Raw genomic sequence first — 23291 nt, 5'->3', positions numbered from 1 at the left:
GAAACTGTAGGCTTCCATTGCTTGGCTTTTCCATTGAAAAGTTTAACTAAGGCATTGAGTCTTTTATACACTTTACAATTTTTACTTCCTAAAATGCATCGAAAGTGCAAATCAAAGTATCATCAACAAACGTTTTGACAGTCGCGGTTCTCCTCTGCACCCCACTTAAAAACTTCCCAACCTCTCGATCGAGAGCTCTCAGACAAATTTCGGACAAAACCGGAGCAATCGCCGAGCCGATATAAACACCCTCTTTTTGTACGTACTCGCATCCCTCATACCCGACCGTGGTCGAGCTCGAGTACCTCTTTGACAACTCAACGAAATTTCCTACGTCAATGTCTGACGCTGACTGAAATCTAACTAAGTTCTCTTCTAACCGTTCCCTTATGTTAAGAAGCAGTTTTGACTGGTGTAATGAGTAGTACAGGCCCTTAGCGTTGTTAGGAAATAGGGGGGATTAGGAAAGAATCAATCGTGTACGCGCTCTGGGCGCATTTGGCTCGTAGATTGTTCTATGACTGCTAACTTTCCAAAGCTTCCTACGGCGCGTTGTGTAGGCATAGTATTACTTTGCATGTTAGCCAGTTCTTTTTAAAACAACGATTTGACCTCTTGTTTAAATTTCTTACAATGTCGTACATTTTTGGGCTTGAAATACATTATATATTACGAACAATTCAAGTACGTGAAAGTAAGAAGGAACATTTGCTACAACTCCTAAAAACCGTCTTTATAAAACATAAATTTAATGTAGATTTTCTTGTGGAGGCCAAGACCAAACGGCAGTAGTTAATACTGGATGAAAACAAACTGCTATAACTTAAAATCCTATTTTTTGGCAGTATATATCAATTACGATAGACAAGTCAAACTATTTGGGACAGTTTTGCGGCTAGAGAATCAATATGTGCATCCCACGACAAAGTTTCTTGAAAAACAACTCGTATCTTGAAACTGGATACAAGTGCAATAGGAGTCGAATTTAGCAATATTGGTTAATTTAGTACAAGATTCTCGTTTTTGCTACGAAATAAGACTGCTCTTTTGTATGTATTTTTAAGCGGTTTTGACATGTCCACTCGTCTAATTTATTATAATGTTAAGTTTGCTTCATCGTCTATTTCATTAGATATATTTTCTCGTTATAATAGACTGGTATCGTCGGCGTAAATAATCAATTTAACGTTTCATCCAACTGAAACATAGTATTTATATACATATCGAAAAGAAAGGGGCCCCAGATACTGCCCTGCGACACGCCCCAAGAAACAGGAAGTGGATCGGAGAAATTATCATCGAAACGGACTGTTTGGAAACGATTGTGTAGATAAGACGCGATCAAGGATGCAGCCTTCCTACGGAAACCATAGCGTTGAAGTTTTTGAACCAGCCGTATAAGAATTGCATGATCGAATGTTTTAGTTAAATCAAAGAAGATACCCAGATCCAATGTTCGTTCTTCAAGTGTAGTGAGGATAAGTTCCTTCCGCGCTCGTAAAACTGATTATGTGCCAAGCCCTTTAAGGAACCAAATTGGGATTCAGTTAGGAGGTTATGTTTCTGCTCCAATTCACTAAACCGGTTTAAAATATTCCTTTCCAGTCCACTTGAAAAAAGTAAAATTATCAATACGGGCCATGTAATTTTTATCGTCCTTTTTATGTAAAACTATATATGCAACCTGCATTTTACAAGTAAACGCTGCCTGATTAAGGCAAAGTTAAATATATGCGTTATGTAAGGGGCAAGAAGCCCTGCAGCGTGCTTAATTTGTTTTGTCTCACAACCATCAATGTCCTTAGCCACGCTGTTGCTTAGATTTATAATTGTAGCAATAACTTCATTATCATTTACTAGGTCAAGAAGAATAGAATTTAGATTGAATGGAATCTTCGCGAGATTATTATTCGCCCCATTTTTATCGACAATATTTATGAAATATTTATTGAAAGCATCTACGAGTTTTTTTCCCAGATAATTCGCCATTATTAGGGGCGAAGCTCCTTAGGGTCTAGCCTCGTCCGGCGTCCGTGCTCAGATCGATAGCCATCCCATCTGTCTTCTTCAAAGAAAAAGAAAAAAAAAAATGTTTGCGCAGTCAGCAGGATTCGAACCTGTGCGGGGAGACCCCAATGGATTTGTAGTCTATCGCCTTAACCACTCGGCCACGACTGCGGTACGAGGCTCTGAGATGTGGTGGTAACTAAAGAGCTGGGGATGTCATGCATGAAACGTTGCATGTAGCCGCTCAACGTGTATACAGGAGAGGGCGCTGTGGTCAAATGCGTATATAATCGCGTTAAACTTTGCATGCATTGGCTCAACGTTTATAAACGAGAGGGCGCTGCGGTCAAATGCTCAAAAAACCAGTATCATCAGCACCACCAGAGCTTCGCCCCAATCAACATCATCCACCACGTGGAGATGCGGTCATTTTTTTTTTTTTGTGCTGATCTTGTTTACTTTGTCGGGGGAGACATTACGCTTTTAGACGGCATTTAACCTTTTCCATATTAGTTCAGAACACCCTGCCGCAGAAATGAACTGGTTTACAAAGTGATACGTCTCGCTTTTTGAACGCGATAATGAATTTAATAATAGAGCTCCTGTTGCAGAATATCTGCCTTCCATGGCATGGAAGAAAAGCCGGCGTCGGTGGCGTGACGCGCAAATCTTGGTCGACAGAGTCGTGACGTCACAGCCACATGACCACGTGCGGGAATTTCAAACAATCCACAATGCTCACGTGAAACGTGACGTCACGCGTGGAATGAAAGTGATTGAAAACATGACACTGACGCAAATTAAAGGTCTCCCCACGTCTCAAATTACATAAAATTTGAAGAATCTTAAACGGGATTCGGACCCATGACCCTTCAGTTGCGAGTCCGACACGCTACTGATGGCCCACCGCACTCCCTCACTGAGAAGCTCACTGAGAAGCGAATGAGAAGGCGATGCGAACGGGGCCCGATAACGCTGTCGCGTTCCACTCTTAAAGGCGAAGCTTAAGCGTCCCCCTAGTCTTTAGTTCTTTATCTAGACGATTGCGACACGCTTTAAACTCACTGAATATTGCCGCGCGCGCAGCAGACCAAGGAGGCATCGCGCGCGTGGCCTGACGGTTATCGCGCCTGCCTCCCACGCGAAAAGCCAGGGTTCGATTCCTGGGAGCGACGCGTCTTTTGTTATTCCTGCGATTTAGTTTTCTGGTGAATTCGAGAACCCTGTTGCTTGTTTGAGGTCCGAATGTTCTACGCGTCGAACATTCTACGCCGACTATTCCAAAAGCTCACTCGTGTAGTACATAAGGGGCTTCACGTAGCGAGCCAGGGTCAGTTTCGCCCCAGAGTTCGACTCTGCTCTCTCGTCGACCGCGACGCTCTGCTGTTATCTTTTGTTTCCTTTTTATTTTTGGGCGCAAGTTCGCCTTCATTAACGTTTCAGTTTCCCCAGTTATTAGACAGTTTTAGTGGACCGTACGCTATAGCTTTGCGTACGCATGGAGATTGCGGGTCGTGAGTGCGCATGCGCAGAACGCAATAGAAGGGCTAGCGTATTGCGTACGCACGCAACGTTGGGGATTTTGCGCTGCTGGCTAGCGGGCCTTGCGGGACGCTCTCCAGAGATATCGGACCCAACGAGAGCGCCAGTTTCAAGATGGCGGTTGCCTCGACTGGCGCAGCAAGGGTGACGTGGTGTTTTCGAAGTTCTGTGTTACGTGAAATTCCGTGGCGTTCAGCTCGGCGATTCTTTCTGGGACCTACCGCGGTCGAATCAGATCGCCCTGCAGCTGAAGGAGTGCACAGTGAAAATGTTCGCCGCTCGCAGTGTGCGTCGACGCTGAGATCTGCTCAACGCTAAGCCTATTTCCACAGTTCATCGCCGACGGACGAACGACTCTATAAGGAATCGCCGAAGTTCTCGTTATGCACTGGACATCAGGGTCATGAATTTCATTCCGCGATAGCATTGATAAAAGGTGCCGTTTCCACGGGACGACTGACGGAGGCTCCGTGATCGAATTTGGCTACGCACTCGTACTCGTAGCCTCTGTACCCCTGTACCCCGCAGAAAAGCGCGCTTGACGGTGGCTTGGTTTAATCTGAAATAAAATGATCGGACACTTTTTCTTTTTCAATATTTCTTTTCAGGAGCATGGTTGCGCTATAAGCACGCGGAATTCTACGGCTCTAGCAAATTTAACCAAGATCATGCGCGGTGTTCACTCGAAAACGTAACGCACAACTAAATTCGGTCCGAGCAGGTCATTTTTAGCGTACGCTATACTATTGTGTATTGCGTACGTAAGATCCAGCAACGCTATACTAAAACTGCCTATTCTTTGTTTCCTCGCCTGTTTATTCCTGACAATATTTTCTAGGCTTTAGTTTTAATGATTTGGCTGTAGAGCTTATTCTCTTTATCTAAACTTGCGAGATGCTCGGAGTTAACCCATGGCTTACGAACTTTCCTGCTTTTTATATTACGCACACAAGGAAAACTATAATTGCATACACGGTCTTGGTTGCATATATGGGTTTTAAGATTCTGTAGTGGGTCACTACAAAAGAAAGAAGAAGCGCGGCAGTTCACGTGCGCCGGCACGGCTTCCTTTTTCTGTTGAACTACTCAGGCTCTCCGAAATTCCGGTGTTGAAATAAACACACATCTGGTATAAATTCGTAGTCTGACAACAAACAACAATGGCAGTGCACAGAAATTCATTATAGGCATCATTTGCGTCATTAGAGTAAAGTACATTTTCCCAAGTTGTTTGTGCAATTTTATCCCGAAAGATTGAGAGATATGTTTCTGTGATTTTTTGGATTGAGTGTGAAGGGCACACTATTTTGCAGCGAAGCTGTATATGACTCACAGGTCTAAATTCTGGATTATTTTCGTGTCGTCGTCCTCACGGAAAAAAAAAAAAAAAAAAAAAAAAAAAAACTTTAGCGATTGAAGCGAAAAGTGTCTATCAGGCATACAACATACAGCACAGCATTCGTTTCATCACAGACCAAGCACAAAAGAAGCATCCGAACCAGATAAAGGATGATAAGGCGCTCCTGATAACAATGCGAAGCACGTAGCGCTCACCTCGTACGTTTCTTGGTAAAGATTACTATTGCGCAATCTGCCGCGGTGACGCAGCTTGCGACGTGGGGAGTGACGTCACTATCCTTTCATATATAAAAGTTTTGGTACAGTGCATTTACTTTTATTTAGTCAATCATTGGGCTGACTGTTTACAAACATGAACTGCCGTTTGCGTCCCAAGCGACTTCGGGTCGTGCTGTCTTTGCAAGCCTGTCGAGCTTGCTTATGTCACCAGTGCTAGAAAGCATAAATGCTACACGGACAAGAAATCTGGAGATTTAACGAGGGCCTTCGGCTGTACAATATTCCTTCTTGGAGAAGGCAAGTTGGTTACTAAGAATACTCGAGACATTTTAACATATCTCACAATCCTTCATTCTTTTGGCGTTCACCTGGAGAATTGGTGGTTAAACGTTTTATGCACATTTCAAGCAGCGGTGTTAAGGGGGCCTTTGTTCATTCTTTTTATAAACCGGGAGTTCTCGGGCTCGTCAAAGACTGGAGCACCACCTGGTGGCGTTTGCCATAAAAAGGGTCTACAGTGCAGTAAGCAATCGTTGCAGGTGGTACCACACCTTTACTGTTCAACCATCTACACAGCGTGAATTGGAGCCCCAACTTTTATTTTAAACGCACAAATAAATATTGGTAGATGGTCGCTTAGATCACAAGCACTTCTGCCTTTACTTGGTCCGAGCTTATAATTGTTAAAACAGATAAGTTAAAGTGAAGAATGCTCATTCATTCTTGTTGGCAGGCTGATTACTTTGGGCAAATTGTGCAACGTAAAATACTTAGTTTGGTCCTTGCTGAATCATTTTCATCATAATAATATTCACGTCATTCCCGCAGATTAAATCAAAACTTTTTTTTTTGTGATAAAGTAAAAAAAAATATTTCTAAACAATCCAAGAATGTAGTTGTGATGCCACTTGGAAGGCGGTCGCAGACGGCGAATATAACGTATTTTGTATTTTAACCTATACAATGCATTCTATTCTGTATCTCATGATACACTCCTGTAAAAAGCAGCTTTCGTATCACATCCGATATATGTTTTGTGCCACGTGTCTTAAAAATTACTCCTCAAATTGGAGCCATTTGGCTTCCGGGCGCTAAGATTCACGACTCGCTGACATCGTCACACCTTCTTGGAGGAAGCTGAACTTCCAGGCTTTGCATTCTTAATGCTTGAAAACTGCGAGAAATTCGTTGTTGCGCTGTGCTTGAACCAAAGCAAGAAGTGCTTTCGCCGCATTCACAACCGATGAGGCACGAATGCATCGTGTGTCAGATGGAATACACGAAGTAATTCTTCGTTTTTGAGTTGAAAATTTTATTAAACTTTTTCATCATTTTTAGAATCATGCTTTATAGTAGAAAGCCATTCTAAATAATTTCATGTAAAAATAAAAAGTCGTACAGTGTAGGGTTAATTGACAAGAGTTCACAATCATTCGTACTTGCAGAAAAATCTGATAGTATTTCACTATTAATTTTTTTCTTTTAACTCGAATGCATGCCCCGCCACCGTGGCTACTAGGGAAATTTAAATAAAATGTAGTAAGGGTGGGAGACAAAATACATTTGTTTCATCAATAGACCATGTCTCGGTTAGCAATTGCATCAAATGGCAGCCCAAAACTGAACAAAGAGGTGCAGCCGACTCGATCGTCTGACGTCCCATTGAATCTCCAGTAGCCAGTCCCTAAGTTTAAAATCCTATAGCCCCCTTTTTTTATTATTAGTCCTGTGCACGCACATTTCATGTGGAAGACTTGTAAAACTACTTCATACAGACACATACAAATGAGTTCAAACGTGTATCAATACTTGCCATCGTACTATCTCCATTGTGTTGCGTGCGTTACTCTCACTTACAATTTTGCTGAGAGTAGGCGAAGGTCTCAACCCTGGAGCGCCATAACCTGAACTTACCATGAAACTTAGCAATTTAGGATTGATACATGGATGATGGAAAGTCAAGAACATCTTGACGCTGGTTCACACACTTGCGTTTGACAACGGCGGACTGTGCTACAACCGGTTTTTGAGCCTCTCGTGACAGTTTACGACCGCTGCGCAGCAGTGCAGCCTGTCGTAAGCCGTTATAAGAGGAGTAAAAAGTCGTAGTCAAACGCAAGTGTGCCAACGGGCCTTGAGGCCTCCAGAAAGAACTCCATAACTTGCCAACAGCTAAAAATCCTGCCACCCGCAAAACGGCGGTTTCTCCCATTAGACGACGCTGAAAACAGCTAGATTTAGCGGTAAAACCGGTACTTTGGCAACCCTGCAGAAGAGAATGACGAAATGATTACCAGCGTCTTGCATTTTCAAAGGCCTAGAGGCTTAGACGGTGACAGGTCAAGAACGAACCTCTTTCTATTTAGCAGTGCGAACGTAGCAGAGGAGGTCATTTACTCTCCAGCGTTCGCTCTGCTAAATTGGAAAGAGGTGGGAGGGGCTTCCACTTTGTTTTTGACCTCTCACGGACTATAACTATAAAGGCCGGTTCACACATTCAGCGGAGCTCTCATTTAGCGCTTCATGAGCTCTGGACGCAACGCTCATGTGGCACTGACTTGCGCGTGACGTAGCGCTCGGTTAGCGCTTCAGAAGCGCTCCAGTAGGCGCTCAGTTAGCACTTCAGAAGCGCCTCAGTAGGCACTTGGTTAGCGCTTCAGCAGCGCAGAGTATAAGCACTCTCACGCTCCTTGTGCCGTGTTTGCTGCTGAACAGCGCGTGCACGGCGATTTCATTGTTGTTGTTTTTCCTTTGGCATTGAAAGAAGAGGAAGTAAGAGAGCCGCGCTCCAAGCAAAGGGTCGGGCAGACGATCCAGAATCATAAACTCTGAGCGACTAATTGATTGGGTACGACCTCGTCGCTTTCTATTCGATATGCGTGACCCTTGTTTTAAAGACACGCAGTTAAAAAATAATCACCTTCGAAAGAGCTCTATGTCTTGGTCCCTCAGCCTGGGAACAAGGTTCGCCGGATAGCCGTCGGTATCTCGGTGGCGAAAGATTTCGCGCACCCAGAAGGCTCCTCTGGGCGTTAAGTCGTTCACCACACATATGCACTAATTGCGTAACCATTTCTGGTCTAACCTATGACAAAAAAAAAAAAAAAGGCTTAAAAGACTGGTTTGTCGTACTGTAGTCGTATATTTATTTAATATTTTTATTTTATTTATTTATGTTAATGTGTAAACTGTATCAATATGCTACTTATCTTGTTTAGCGTCAGTTCTTTCTTTGTAAAGTTGTTCAAACATGTAGTACACATGTCATGTTTCAATTTTGTATAAATCTTTAGTGCCTGCATCGCGACTGCTGGTGTAGGTGGTTTGGGGCTCGTCAAGCTGTTTTTACAGCTTTTTTCCCAAGTCACCTTTTCAACATTGTTTTTGTTGGAAAAATAAAGGTACTATTATTATTATTATTATTACTATTCATCTGCTTTCCTCTGTGCGAATATCCCTCAAGGGTCGGTTATATTATATAATTTAAGTGAATTATATAAAAAAAATACCCGGGTTGAGGTTCGCCCGAAAACTTAGCAACATATAAGAAACATGTCCCATCTTCCCACTATGCTTACATTTATAAACTGATGCGTAAAGTAAGCATTATGTTTCAAGCGATTTTTGAAAGGTAAATTAGACTACCACGACAACATTACACATTTATGTTCCAATCTGTACTGTTTTGTTGTTGTCACTGGTACTGTTTTATGGGAAAACGTATCTGCCTCTTTATTCTTTGGTCGCGGTTTTAAAATACTTGTATTTTAAAATTAAAACTAGGGCGACTCCTACACAACAGACTGGCTTTGAGCACAGTTTGATAGCGCACGAAACCGACTGGAAGATAGTCTCAACCCAACTTCATCTACAAAATGAAAAAAAAAAAGAAAAAAAGAACACCCCACACGTGAAGCAGAGACAGCAGAGCTAATATGCACAGCTTTGTTCGCAATGTTTTCGCCTGCAAGTGAAACCAAACTGCCAGTCAAAATGAAATCGGGGACTTTGCAACGCATTTAGCTTCCATATCAAACAGACATAAATAACGCTAGAAACCTGCTTGATCGCTTAAACTACATCATTTGAAAGTGCTCAAGCTGTCCAGACACAAATGGCAGAGAAGAAAATGACGATCAACGTTTACCGCGCCATAAAGCAACACCTGAAACCAGTAAAGAAATTACGAACATAATAGAACGCAAGCGTCACAAGACAATGTTGTAGGGCACAGTTTTTCTTTCTCTAGGGAGGGATGGAGGGACGGGGGGGAGGGGGCCTTGCATTTCATTTTTCTTAGTACGAACGTAGTGACGCTTTGCGCATTATTGGGCCGAGGCCGGCACGTAGCCAGGCGGGGGGGGGGGGGGGGGGGCCGGTGGCATGGGGCCTGCCCCCCACCCTCCCGAAATCTTCCCTTTTGCTGGAGCCTCCTCTTCCCCATCTCCCTCATACAACATTTTGCCATACAGCATTTCGTTACTCTACGGCACTACTGCTGTCGCAATAAGACGCCGAATTCCTCCAACATTGCGCCCAGGAACTGATAGCAGACGACAATGTTGGTTTCGATTTCGAGTCTAACCGGAAGTGACGTCAGGTGCAAGAGGAGCGCGTTTTCAAAAATCGTCTCGGTACCAAAAAAGAAATTTTTGATTTTTTTACATTTATTACATATTTTAAAGTACAAATATGTAGTAAATAAATAATTTAAGTTCTATTTTATACAGCTTAGCTTTCTTTTAGAACGACCACGAACGTTGGGAACGACACTTCTTGACTGCGAGCTCATCTGGCGATGGATTGAATTTGTCACTTCGAGTATGAAGATCTGGACCGGGTGTACTCTGTGTGCTCGGGGTCCCAGTGCTCAATGCGGAAAACGCGAGAATGTAGGTGCTTAGCTACGCTAGCACGTTGGATGGGATTCATTCAGCCGTGAAACCGTGAGGTAAAGGGGATCGTGCAAAGTGTTGCTTTAACAGCTGTAATTCTGTCAAATTACAAATAACTGTCATACAAGCCATCAGCAGGAACAGCTTGTGTACTGCAGCGAAGCGCATTGGGTATGTGGCAGTTGTGCCACAGAGACGACGAAGAGGTCGGTAAGTTCGAGCGCTGAGCTCGGGACACGCGCGGCGGAGCTTTCACGAGACGCCAGCTCGGCGGCGGCATCGGGCGATGCGAACTACAGTCTCCTTCCGCTTTTAAATACTTGGAAATACATTTAGGTGTGAAACCTTACTTCTGGTCTCCACAGGTACATATAGCATTGAAACTTGACAGCTCTCTGTTTCAACATAAACGGGTATTTTTATAATAATGTTATGTCTTAGCTACACCACCAAGAATGCAAGAACGCACAAGAGAGGCTTAACCACGCCGTTCACGTCGTTCACGTTTTGTCTTATATGGGATAGCGGCGGACCCTTCTGGTGATTGCTGGCAACCGAAGATTGGGCAGGCATTATCAGTATACAGGAGGCAATGTCCTGGCCGTAAACCGTCACCTGCACAAGCAGCATTTCACAAATTTCTGACCCTAAATCTGTTCGAACTAAAGTCAAACACCATGTATATGTACTCCTAGGTTCCATGTCAATGTCACAAGCTCCCACTGTAAGGTCCGGACCAGATGAAGAGCAGACCCCCCACCCCTCTACCCTCTTGCAACGTCGTCGAATGCGTTGTCATACAATTATTATTTATCTCCCTTTGTCCGCAGGATGGAGAATAAAAATCAAGATGATTGAAATTATAATTTAAATTGTGGTTTAGATTGATCTCACTGGTTTTCAATGAAGAGTCAGATCAAACCTTTCCCGCCCAAATATTCCCCCAACTATATTTTTAAATTTATTATTTGCCTATTATCCGACGTTTTTATGACTACGTTTTATATTTAAATGAAACAATTATAAAGCGAGAAATATTTACAGCAGGCTGGAAATCAGTGAAAAACGGTGCTCTTCTCGACAAAGGGAGTGTTAATCGAGCTTCCTTCAACTTTGCTTGTCAGTTACTTTATGTGATATGGAAAAAAAAAAAAAAAGAAAGGAAGAAACAAATCTAAGGGAAATATGCAATCAAATCAGACCATGCAAAAAGGAACTAAAGTTTTTTTCCCAAGTAAGAAAAAAAAAACTATATTTTTCTACTATGGCAGGGTTTACATCAATAAACATTTGTTAATTAGACTGTACTTTACATTTACATTAATTCTTTCTTCGCATTGGTGTCAGTGGTTGAACGGAATTATTAATCAATCTGCCATGTACAAAAATACACCTAGTGATAAAGAATCACATTTTTCTAGTTACAGTGATTTAAATCAAATTAATCTGATTTAAGCCAAAAAAATATAATTTAAATCAAATATTATTTAAATCAAATAAATCTGCATGACCGATTTTTTTTAAGTTTCATTTTTTTTCTTGTACTGGCTGTCTGCGAGCATAACTGCAAATTGGGTAATAAAAGCTTTAAATATTCGTTTCATATGTGCCGGCACATTCCAATCAGCGATTTATAGACCCTCATGAAAATAGACCACACCAATTGTTGGATTTGCGGAAACTAAATTTACCGTCGTGATAATCAATGTAGAAATGAAGTAGCCCAAGACCCAAGATAGCAAAAAAAAAAAAGAGAGAAATCCAAATCCCCCCTTCCCCCCCCCCCCCCCCCCTCTCAGGTGATGTCACGTGTGTAAGCTGACAAGGCGGAGGAAGGTGTACCAATCAATCGCCTGTCATTGAACAGCCGAGCCCGCTCCTTACACTCTAAAAAAAGCCCGTGCGTCTACTTTCCCGCACAACACTCGGAAAGCCAATCACCAGAACTTACGGAGGCAGCTCAGCGAATGACGATGCCGAAACGTATGTTTAGACCAAAAAACGCAGCCTGAATTGTGACATTAAGCAATGCAAGCATGTCGTTTTGCATTGCTTAATGTCACAATTGAGGCTACGTTTTTTTTGTTGTTTTTTTTACTAAACCTATGCTTCCGCATCGTCATTCGCTGAGGTGCCTCTGTAAGTTCCGGTGATTGGCTCTCCGAGTGTTGTGCGGGAAATTCGACACAGGGGCTTTTCTTAGAGTGTACGCGCGAGTTTGCGGGAAAAGGCACGATCATGTGGCGCAAAAGCGAACGGTTGATTAGTACCCCGGGCCGGTCCAAGCATGCAGCAGCGTCCACCGACCCATCAGCTTTGCGGTGGACGTAGTCCAATCGCTATTCGACTAGGGCCCCAATCATTTGGCGCACGCTCTCCGAAAAGATACGTGGCGCTCTTTGAGCGCTGGGACTATGCATGCATCGTACCAAAGGCGTTCGCGGCAGACACGATGAAGAAACGATCTGCGGAGACGCGCCTCACGCATTTTCGAAGCCTGCTTGCTTCACACGTATGTGCACTTCGAACATTTCTGCAGACAGCTTTTGTACGCTCAACGTGACAGGACCATCGTGCCAGGAATGCCTCGGACAGTGTCTTCTACAGCCTGTCGTTTGTATTATCCATTAGTAGCAATGTGATCGCGTCTTAAGGAAACACAAAGCGTCGTAATCGCGTTCTAAAATGGCTGCGCATTTCGGGAAAAAAAAAATAGGACATCTAAACCGCGGTGGTGCGTTCGATATTGGTGTTTTATTTTCTGGAGGTTTCCGTTTGCGCCAAGTGCCCTCGTAGAAGTGAAACTTTACCTTTATTTTACGAATGAAAAAGGTACTTAAGACAAAAACAATGAATCGCTCAAATTTTCCAAGCGCTACGCACGTCCCCTAAATAGACCCCCTTGGGAATAGACAATAAAACATCAATCTTTTTTTTTTTTCTTTAGTTGCGCAGTTTTTGCAGGAAGACTTGGGGCTGCCCTCCTTTCGTGAAACAGCCTATATGTCCCTAGAATGAAATGTCCTAGGGACAGTACCGAGATCAATACGCCGACACCGCGCTGATGTTTCTGTCCGAGGTTTGCATTTCGAACCTAATATAAGGTCAGGGTTAAGACGATCGATAGACGTTCGACGGGAGTTGCTGTGGAGTTTTGCTTCAAATGTAAACAATTTTACAGCATAGCTGTATTTGACTCGTTGGTCGTTTTTTTCTTTTCTTTTGTTTTTTTCTGTGCCCGTCGACAGAACAGTAGTCGACAGAATAGTCGAAAGAAAACCATCGCGCGCGCCTTATCAGCGTTCACGCGCGTCTTATCATTTATAATGTGGTTTTAAAACTTGTTTCAATAAGAAAACCACAGAACAAGTGTCAAAACCCCATGATAGATGATAAGGCGCGTGCCAAGTGCGAAGCACGTAGCGCTCCCCGCATGCGTTTCTCCCTAATTAAAAATACTGCGCTTGCATATAGGCTGCCGCGGCAATGGCAGAGTACGAACTGTACAGTGACGTCACTAGCCCCGCTAACAATGCGAAGCACGTAGCGCTCCCCGCATGCGTTTCGCAGTAAAAATCGAGGTTGCATAAGCTGCCGCGGTAACGGCAGCGTAGGAAGTCTTTCATTTCTAAAAACGTGCATTTACCTTTCTTTTCGTCAATCATTGGGTATAGACACTTCTGCTGTTTACAAACATGAACTGCCGCTTGCGTCCCAAGTGACTTCCGGTCGCTCCATCTTTGCAAGCCTGTACAGCTTGCTTAGGTCACCATTGCTAGAAAGCCTAAGTGCTACAGGGACAACAAAGTTGGAGATTTAACGAGGGCCTTCGGCTGTAAAATATTGCGTCTTGGAGGAGGCAAGTTGGTTTACAAGAATATTCGAATGTTAACAGATCTCGCACTCTTTCCTTATTTTCGCGCTCACCTGAAGAATTGGTGGTTAAACGTTTCATGTACAAAAATTAAAATATTCAAATTTCGTTCAGAAATGTGTCAAGCTCGACGGAAAAAATATAATAACCGTAAATGATAGTCGCCCATTTGTATTTTGAACGACAGGCTACATTTTTCGTTCCAAACGGTGCACTCGAAAGAGCTCAACGAGAAGCCAACAGAGAGCGCGATGCGTCATGGGATAACCGACGCAAACAAAAACAGAAAAAAAAAAAAGAAGATACCCCGCATTCCAGACGTAGCAAGGCTGGTGTGGATATGAGCTTTGCCGTTGGTGGCGTTGTCAGCGCTGTGGCGGTGTCAATAGCGTCAACGCGTTACAACCGAGTCATTCGAAGTACCCGTGGCCGTGGGGTGACTAGAGTGTGGCTGGCCCAAGGAGCACGTAGCTTCCACAGCGCTGTCAGCTTAGGGGTGAACGGGGTGGGAAAAGCAACTTTTATCCAAATTTTGAGCGACGGCTATTCTTTTAGCGGGGAATGGCTGTGTCCGGGTACACAAACGAGGGTTTGGTTCAATGCGCGATTTGTGGGTTGAGGAAAGTATGAAGGAAAATGTGGAATTCCAAAGAGCGGCGCTGCTCCAATGAAACTTGCAACGTCATGACTACGTAGCAAGTTCCCAACGTTGCTAGATTAACCCCATATAGGCTCCACATGCATTCCCCTGGTGCACATTGAAAGATCGTTTAATTATCCGTAAAATTTGTTTTCTTGTGCCTTTCAACGAAAGACTGGTATCTTTGAGGTGATGCTGCAACATGCAACACATTAAAACTAAAAAATGAGCGCTGAAATATCGTTTCCGTACCCCTTTAAGATGGCCTTTGTTCGTTCTTTTTATAAACAGTTTTCTTGGACGTCAAAGACTGGAGCACCACCTGGTGGCGTTTGCCATAAAAAGGGTCTATAGTGCAGTGGGTAACCGTTGCAGGTGATACAACAGCTTCGCTGCCCAACCACCTCCACAGCGTAAACTGAAACCCCGATTTTTTTTTTTTCGTCAACGAAGAAAAAAACAGTAAACTGCAAATACGTTATTTCTTAGACCATTTGTGACTGTTGTAATAGAATCTGTAAAGGTCCACGCACTTTTTTTAGGAGCATTAAATCCCCGTAGTCTCGCGCTCAATTGCCCCCCCCCCCCCCCCTTTTTCTCTCTTCCGGAAGAAAACAAAAAGCAGCAGAAACGTCTCGTTGGTATCGTCTATGATGGAATGATGGAATTGCCGCACTTCCATAATTACATCATAGAGGCAATACCAACAAGACTTTTAGTCATCTTGGTGAACGTCGACGAAGCGAGTGGGTGGTAAATCGAGCCATATGGGGCGCTTTATCTTCGCTTCTTATCCACAAACCTCGGTTTTTACCCCGACAAGCACAATCCTTGTTGACGCTCCCCATTGACAACAAAAACAAATTATAATATTACATCACACGGTGCTGGCACGAGCGCGTCGCTACAATGGTGCTTTGGACGGAGCTCCAACTGTTGAATCATACATCAATAAGTACGTTTTGATTGTTTATTTATGATTGTTGTTCCTGCAGATGTATTGGCCGGACCACCTTTTTCCACCGCCAAAGCGCCACAAGCACTATCTGACCGAAAGTTGTTTTGTAAGAGGGGCACTTTGTGCTCCTTAAAAGTAACGCCATTATTTCATGCGCCGACTGCCTGACGGTGCAGCTTTTAGGAAGCGAATGTCGTCGTACAACAGCAGAATGAACGGAAGGACTCGGACTCCATTTTAGGGTTGTGCGAAAAGTGGTTGGTTCGAATCGAATAGCGCTGCGTCATTCATAGCTTTGGCACAGGAGGCGCCAGCAGAGTGAGAGCCCACGGTTATACCCTGTCTGGTTGTAACTTGGCAGAGGGTGAACTATAAGCCCCAGACTGCGTGCCGACGGCTTCGAAATACTTGACTTATACGAGCGCAACGCACACATATTGAAGCATAACGCAGCGAAAGGCCTGATAATTATTAGCAGTGAAAGCGCGCTCCGGTGATACATAGTCATGTTCCGATTGGTCTGGCAGGGCCGTAGCTTTCGCCATACTGGCACGTTACGCCATCACGGCTTCCTGTGATACCCAGTATTTCTTGCTTCAGACACTATAGGCTAACCGCCGGATTCAGAAACCTCACTCAAACTACACTCAAACTGAAGGGCCCCTCCACTTCCTCGAGGAAGGCGCGATGGCCGGCGCTGGCCAATCGCGAGGACGGATCCGCCGTCGCGATTGGCCATCGCCGGCCATCGCGCCTTCATCGAGGAAGTGGAGGGGCCCTTCAGTTTGAGTGTAGTTTGAGTGAGGTTTCTGAATTCGGCGGTAAGCAGCGTCACCAGAGTAAAAGCTCACGTTTGAACAATGCAGCCGCCACTCCCAGGCATACCCAATGTTTTTTTGCTTCAGACCCTAGATAGCGCCAAACCAAACAGCATTGCAGGTTGCCTATACAAGGGAAAGCCAAGACGGCCGGTTTTTCCAACAGTACAGAAACTAGGGATGACGTTGCGCTATTCGATTCGAACCACTGTTCGCACAACCCTACAGTCCATTTGTTCCAGTGGAATGAGCTTCGTCATGCGTGACGGTTATCGTTGGTTGTCGTTACTTGTGAAAGATTGTATCAAGAGACATGGGACGTTATTCCGGCCTAGGCAAGCCAACAAGCACCAAAAGCGCAACGTCACGGCGTTTGTCGTTTTTCCGTGCGTATGTTATCCTCGGCAAACACAGTCAGTGATTGCAACGTGGCCTTGCGCTTTTAGTTTGAGCGCCTGTGTTTGCATGTCTTGTGGGACAGTTCAAATCCTCCCCCTCCCCCTCCCCCCCCCCCCCCCCCCCCCCCAAACCAAAAAAAGAAAAAAGGCGGAGGTACAAGTGTGAGCATGTTACGCTACACGATAGCACGAGGAAAGGGAATTTTCAAGGCATGCAACTTTCGCGTCTGGTTTCGGCTTGACTCGCATTTACGGTGGAAAGGGATATACTACTTGCACATGACGTTGTTCCGCAGTGTCAGTGGTTATAATTACTATTTATGCCTTGCCGTAAAGTATAGCATAAATCAAGGCTCAAAAAAAAAACAAAAAAAAACAGAAAAAAACGCAGCACAGAAAACGTTGGCAGCAGATAACTAGCCCCCCCCCCCCCCCCCCCCCCCATATGTGCGAAATCGCGTCATTTTAACAGCTGCCATTTTAAGTGTTGGTACGGGCTCGCGTGGCTGTCAAACAGGCGAGCTCGCCTGTAGGATAAGAGTAGGATACTAAATAATATGTGGACATGAGTACCTCGTACGTACATATATATATATATATATATATATATATATATATATATATATATATATATACATACGACGTACTCATGTTTACACCTTATTTAGTGCACACCATCAAAGGCATACTTCGGAAGCCAGATTTGTTGCACCAGTAATTTAGTCTGTCTGATAATGGCGCCCGATGTCTTTACACTGTAGAGACCCGATTTGGTTAGTGCGGCACGATTCCTGATCTGGGTGCTTTCGCCTACATCACGCAGTAGTGATAAACGAATGCTCGCTAGTGCAGTATTTGAGCCCATAATGTCCCTGTAGCGCGAGCAATTTCTCTTCCCGTGCTACCGAGCTGCAGTGAACAGAATCGATCCTCCATGTTGTAGTTTACGAACGACAAATGTGGTACTTTACCTCTTCCATTTTACCCCTTGCTCTGTACATCTATCACACGTAATAAATGAGCCCATTAATTATGACTAAAACTGCCTTCTCTTTGGATGCTCGTCCATCGTCCGCGATGGACTGTGCACGTCCATCGCGGACCGTGCGCCTTATGTTGCCTTGGCCTGTGTGCGCAACGCTTTTTATCACAATCGAGCGGTGCGCTTTTTCGCGTGAAATGCAGTCCGTAAACACGTTCCATGTTCAAGACAAAAACACTCCCAGAATGGTCTTCCGCGATTGTTCGTTGCTTTCAAGGTCTCAATCGTGCCCGTTGCGGCGGTGAAAACGTAGCCAATATACACCATACTCTGCCTTCGTCTATCTGCTGTTTCAACATCCGACAAACTGGGAGGGAAATAATGCGAGGGTATAGACGCATGAAGGTTGACTGACAAATTACGCAAGCACGCCACCTCCGCTGCGTCGAAGGGAGATTGATTCTGACAACGCTGGGACAGAAATAGCGAACCTTAAACCGCTCCGAAAAAAATGGCAATTGTTTAATTTCCCTCTGGAGGTCCCTAGTATCAGCGCAATCTTCGGGACGCCAAATTTGTATAAATCGGGGAAGTTCTTACACACGAACATGGCGAAATGCTGATTGAGCTCGTTCGCGATTGAATGCTGTTTTGTTCCTGAGTTAATCTCGTTCAGTTCTTGTCATCAGCAGTGGGGACTTACGTTGAAATTTGCTTCATGTAGCTGACGCCAGTTCACAAGTTACAAGTTATGGCTCTTTCTTTATCAGTACGCACGTTATGTTCAGTGTTCCGCGCTGTGGAATCATTTGACTGGAGTCCGAAATTCAAAGCGATTTAAATGAGTGAATTGGAACCGCCTGTAATACCCGTGCCACACCGGCAACTCGAATGCCATTTACAACGAATGACATTCGTGTGATCAACGAATCGGCTCGCGATCTGTCGCCCGTGGAACTGCCCCACGCTCGGAGTGTCGCGCGCTGATTGGCCGATCGTTCAAATGTCATTCGTAGGAAATGGCCTTCGAGTTGCCCCTGTGGCACGGGTATTAGGTGTTCAAATGTTTCAAAACTGCGAATGAATCTCTCCCTCAAGAGCCTGCGCGTGTCGCCAAAGCGGCGAGCCATGCGTTACGTGTTCAACTGTGTTTCTTTTGTGCATTCCACTTTTTGTGCGTTGTACATTGACATGTAAGCAGTGCGAGTCTATTTAAAAACGACCACAAAGACCACGCAATACCTTACGAGTTGTCATAACTCGCGCTTCTCTGTGGTTCCTTAAAAGCTCCAAAGGACACCGTGGTGGGGCTCGCTGCACCGCGTCACCTTCGGGAACGATTCATCGACGTTGTTCTCGCTTTAGTTGCTTGTATGTCGGGCCTGACTCGTCTCTCGAGAGATACAAAAATCGAAGCCGGCCGCGGCCGCGACGCACCTTCTCATTCACGGCCATTCCCGGCAAATGTATCCGCGGATGAAAGGGGGCCCGGGGACGGACAAGAGAGTTCGTCGCTCAAAGCAGCAGCAATCGGCAGCCTCCAGCAGCCAGCGAGGGCTACACTCCCCAGGACCGATCGGTATTCGCGACCAGAGTGCAGCCGCACCTCGCAAGGCCGGCGAGCGAGACACGCCTTTGGGAGGCAACGCAGCTGCTGGCACTAATGGACGGCTTCATTTCGGCGGAGAACCTCGCCCAGCAGAGCGGGCAGCACCCATCGTCCGCGCTGCCCGCGCTGCAGCGACCGCACTTCGGTGTGCCGGCAGGCTTTGGAGCACGCGGCCGAGGAAAACACGGGGTGCGCGGTGCGCGCCGTCCGAGCCAATTTGTGGCTGATTGCACGTGCGCTGCCCGTACACGCTTCCTGGATGGCTGATGAGCGCGCACTCGCCGGAAGGCAACCGCGCGCTGCCGGGGAACGGGAAATGACGATAACAATGCCGCGTAGCGATATGCGACTTCAACGAAGCGTCGCCACGCGTGCTCGGTCCGTTGAAATTGTTGTCACGAGGGCAGTCGGCGCCGGCAGGCATTCACGTCGACGGCAATGCGGCCACTATGGAAATGCGAGTTGGGGCAAAAGTTAGTCGGACGTCGACGTGGCGAAGCGCGGGAAGATCCAAGGAGCTCGACAACAGCGAGGGGAGCTCGGCGGGGACACTGCCGGACACATGGAGAGAGCGGGCACCCCTCCGCACAGCCGCCTGCCGAAGCGAGCGCGAGTGTGCGACTGCACAGCCGGACTCGCCTCGGGATCGCCTGACCACGGGGGCCCGCGGGCGCACTCCAAAAGCAGCCGAGGACCAAGAGCACAACCCTGGCGCCGAGTGCTCCCTATCCTTCCCCCAGGCCGTCCCCAGGCCCTCGGCGTGCGGCGCGTGCCTACCGAGCACGGGGCGCCACGATCGGCCTGCCCGGTGTCTGGCCCACTGGGCCGGGTCCGCTCACCTGTGGGGCCACTGGTGGGGCTGCTGACAAGGGAAGGGGGCCCGGCGTTATCGTGGGGCCATCGTGCACCAGCCTGCCTCGCAGCTTGCGTGTCCCACGGAGTTGCGGGGGAGGAGTTGTTTCCCGAGGGCGAGTGGGGTGCGGCGGAGGGGACCGTGCCTGCTCGCCGGGATCGATCGGCGCCAAGCAGCGAGCTCGACCCGGCCCCCTGGCGCGAGGGCTCGGAACCAGAAACACGCGGACCTCGTTACGACCAAACGCGCTCCGCTCGCACTCGAGGCACCGCCTTAGGCCTAACCGCCGCTAACCACCCGGAAGCGAGCTGCCGTCACGCGCCGTTACTCCTCGCCCGTGACCGCGCCATCGAAACTGAGCTGCACGTGAATCGGGGCAGGCTGGCGGGCACCGCGATTCGCCCACTCCGGCTGCTGCGCGCCCCACGCGCTCCCCGAGAAGTGCTCACGTTACCCGACTGATCGAGTGCGAGCGCTGTCCCAATCCGCCACACTGTTAGGGTCTGTTCACATACAAAGTGGAGCGCTGCAAGCACAGCGCTGACCTCGCATGGTCCTGACCTCGCGCAAAGCGCGTGCTGACGGGAGTGTTCATCAGCTTTGTATCGCACCGTCAAAACTTGCTCGTGGCAGACGATAGGTAGCTGACGACACGTGAGCAGCGCTACATCCCCGCTTGTCTGCATGTGAGAACCGGCCTTTAGTGCTGCACTCCTCTGCAGAAACACTCATTTGTAAAGTGCTCGACTACTGTGACTATCCCTTTTATTCAAACCCCCACAAGTTGCTTCAGATGCTCTTCTCTTCGTCACTCATACTGCTAAAACACCCCGAATCTGACAACTGGAGACCGAGCTGTTGTTTTCGATCTGAGTCTCGCTGGCAAGGCATTTTTTAATGCCCCCCGAGAAGTGTCAATTCATTTTTAAACATGACTAACCCCTTATACAAAAAAAAAAAAAAAAAAGAATCGCATATCAACTTTGTTTAGTAACGGCACTAAAACGCCGCAATGCGCCGTACCTTAACTAGCATACATTGCAGCAGAAGCGGGCAAACTAAAGGAGCAGTAATGTGTTACCGGGAGCACTGCAGATATCGCACACCTCATCTTTCGACACTCTATAGGCAATGCAGGTGAGGCATGCGGGTGACACGATCAAGTTCTGATGAAAGTGTCACTATTAGTATCACCCTCGGCATTTGGGTTGTACCATTGTACCACTATAATCCCTCGATACTTTGTGCCTCCTTTTACAAGAAGCGACAACTCAAAGGCATTTTGAATGTAGTTTCTATCAATTAATCGTTTTTCAATTAAAATATTTAGAGTACTACGTTATAAATGGTACCATGTAAAGCACGCGTCACGACCCAACAAAATATTGAAACTATGACCTTCATAAAGAAATTCTGAAACACGAAGGTAGGTAAACTGTTAAAAACAATTAATTCGATTTTTTTTATTTTATTTTACGCGTATTTTATTGTTTGCAAATGCATAGTTCGAGGAGGTCAAAGAGAACGCAGCCAGCAGGAGGAGGTTGAGTCACAGGAGCCTGCGTGAACAGCTAGGAGACCGTCGGCGGGCGCAGCTGGCTCCCGAATGACGAGCGTAGCTCCCACATGATCCCACAACGTCACGGAGCCGATCATAACCAACGTTACTAAATGAGACCAGTTGTGTAACTCCCAAGGAAGGAATACCCCCCCCCCCCCCCCCCTTTACACCCTTCAGTCCACCTCCCGTCGTTTGAAGTGCCATCAGGATTTCGCTGCAAAACTGTGTGTTCTATAGAGTTCGATGAAATTCCATCTAGACGCTGTGCTTTAAAACATATGTATGCATTCCATAGAACACACTGCAGCTACCATAGCAGCCACCCCATAACGGTGGCGCGTCGAACGACGTGAGGAGAGTGGTGGGGGAGAGTTTCGTAACTGAGCTAATTCAAATTCAAGTTTATTAACATTAAATACATTGGCAACACGAAAAATTAAGACCGAATCACACACTTAAAACGGACTATAGAGAATTGAGCATTCGATATTTGAACGAAAAATGTAGTAATATCCGCAATAACAGCAAAGCATGATCACACTGGGGATTATAACAGCATACATCACAACATCGAGGTCAAGCATTTTTCGCGGAATATGATTTCGTTAGTCTCATGGCGCGTTGACACACTTGCGGTCGGAGCGACCACTATGCTTACGAACGAATGCAACCACTGCGACTTCAACGACAACTGTGCGCGACGTGCACGCGAGCTTCAGCTCTTGCTCCTAGCCAAGAGTAAGCAACCCGCTACGTTTACAAACATGGCGACCCCCCCCCCCCCCCCCTCATCTACTTTTACACACGGTTTCCTGCCCGACGCGAGGTCCTCGCCGGATCAGCCGGAGGTTTCGGCTACGGCGTACAGTCACGAAGATCTGCTGTGCGCCTACAATAGCTGCGTAATGGCTGGTATAGAGATCTGAAATGAACCCGTTATCCACGACTGCGTCCATTGTGACCGGAGCCACCGGAACGACCGCTCTGCGCCGCGCGTTCCTGCAACCACTGCAACAAGCGCAGCGGGTCGGCAGCACGGCGACCGCTTCTACGCCGCCGTCAGCTGTTTAAGCGGTGCCTCTAAAAAGAAGGGGACGCGCTGCCACTCACTTGCGTAACAGAAAATAGACAGACCGTCTCTATGACCTCAAGCTTTATTTATTTATTTTTTCAGGATACCCTTGCAGGGTAGTGCAATAAAAAAAGAAAATATGCAGTACGCCGTCTCGCACGATCACGATTTTAATACACGACTTTGCCAAGAGTACAAATCTCGCCACACGCCTTTCCTACGATTATAAAAGACGATTAATCTTAGGAGCGATATAACAACGTAGAAATATAATTTCGTGATCAGATAGACGTTGCAAGCGTTCAGGATTGCTTACACTAATCACCTTTCTCGGGTGATGAAAACGCGTGAAAATTCGCATCCTTTATACGGTACGCACCAGTAATACCTTGAACTTGAGCACACGCATAGAATGCGCCAAAAAAGAAATCCGGGCGAAGTTCGAGGACACAAATGCTAAGAAAGCATTACTGTATACAGTGGGAAGAAACGAAAGGAGCTTCC

At 46.2% G+C, this 23291-nt stretch overlaps 1 protein-coding gene and 1 non-coding gene across 2 annotated transcripts in view; both read right to left on the bottom strand.

The window, feature by feature from the left end:
* LOC8053393 (complexin) overlaps positions 1 to 20331 on the bottom strand; it is a 1077036-nt gene extending 1056705 nt beyond the window's left edge. The window contains exon 1 of the mRNA XM_042287376.1: positions 20141 to 20331. The gene's annotated coding sequence lies outside the window, so the exon portion shown is untranslated. The remainder of the gene's footprint in view (positions 1 to 20140) is intronic.
* Trnac-aca lies at positions 2097 to 2178 on the bottom strand. The gene has a single exon. It is a non-coding gene; the product is annotated as a tRNA-Cys (tRNA).
* Positions 20332 to 23291: the final 2960 nt, after the last annotated feature.

Source organism: Ixodes scapularis, unplaced genomic scaffold (assembly GCF_016920785.2).
Source record: "Ixodes scapularis isolate PalLabHiFi unplaced genomic scaffold, ASM1692078v2 PGA_scaffold9__187_contigs__length_104089568, whole genome shotgun sequence".
Taxonomy (NCBI): domain Eukaryota; kingdom Metazoa; phylum Arthropoda; class Arachnida; order Ixodida; family Ixodidae; genus Ixodes; species Ixodes scapularis.
The sequence above is the reverse complement of the archived record's forward strand: the minus strand, read 5'-3'. Positions and strand labels throughout refer to the sequence as shown.